Consider the following 1,130-nt stretch of genomic DNA (forward strand, 5'->3'; position numbering starts at 1 on the left):
CTCTCTCTCTCTCTCTCTCTCTCTCTCTCTCTCTCTCTCTCTCTCTCTCCCACTTCCACCTTTTTAATCAAACCTTATTACAACTCTGCCAGAACCTTCACCAACAACCCAACATTTTTTTGTACTGCTTTGAAATTTGATATGTTTTCTACTAGTTCTTTGAAGACACCTGGAGTCATCTCAGGTTTAGAATACCCAATCAACATTTTGTTTCAAGCTTCAGTGTCTCCCTTTTGTGTGATGTCATTAAGACCAAGTGTTATGTATGTTTTCACACTTTTTATTAACGAAAGGAAATATCAATAATTACATATTAAGAGGATTTAATTTACCTATTCATAAATTTATAGCTACAGAACTTATTAATTTGTCTTTGTCTCTCTATCCCCTCTCTGTATCTCTCTCTCACTCTATCTCTATCTCTCTCTTTTATACTTGGGTATTACTTTCGTAATATATATCTTACCTTTGAATACAGGTATCTCATGTATTACAATTTTTGTATGCATATTATAAAACCTGTCATCAATGAAGCTTTTCCAATAACATAATTTGCCTTGGAGCTTTGCAAACTGAAATTGCATCTTTTAGAATCACCATTATTCTTAACTGGAACCCATTCAGACATATGTTACTGTTTCAGTTTGAAAAAGCAATAATTAATTTGTATTTGTATTTCTAATATCAATTTCCTTGGCTCATATATTTGTCTTGAACTGATAATCTAATTTTTTTTATAAACAATTTTTGTAAGTGCAATTTAACAAGCATGAGATAATTTCAGTTCCTTTATACAGCACATATTTCATCACAGTAGAATCCTGAAGGCGAATCATAAATTGTATGACATTTGCTACTGCTTTGTACATATATATATATATATATTTTTATATATATGTATTTATATATATATATATGCGCATGCACACACACACACACACTCTCTCTCTCTTTCTCTCCTGCAACATTAAGGAATACAAATCAAAGCTATGCATGGGTTCATGTAGATTATTGCACGTGCTATTATGAATTTTGAGAAATAGATATAACATGAACTTAGGGAAAGTTAGGTCAGTCAATAGAAAAAAAGGCAAAGCACCTAAAAAGAATGTGCATGATAATTTTTTTCT

General features: G+C 31.2%; 1 protein-coding gene across 1 annotated transcript in view; it reads left to right on the forward strand.

Moving 5' to 3' along the window:
- LOC106876559 (calcium uptake protein 3, mitochondrial-like) overlaps positions 1-1,130 on the forward strand; it is a 332,236-nt gene that overhangs the window by 241,238 nt on the left and 89,868 nt on the right. The gene's annotated exons all lie outside the window — the stretch shown is intronic.

This window comes from Octopus bimaculoides, chromosome 16 (genome assembly GCF_001194135.2).
Source record: "Octopus bimaculoides isolate UCB-OBI-ISO-001 chromosome 16, ASM119413v2, whole genome shotgun sequence".
Taxonomy (NCBI): Eukaryota; Metazoa; Mollusca; class Cephalopoda; order Octopoda; family Octopodidae; genus Octopus; species Octopus bimaculoides.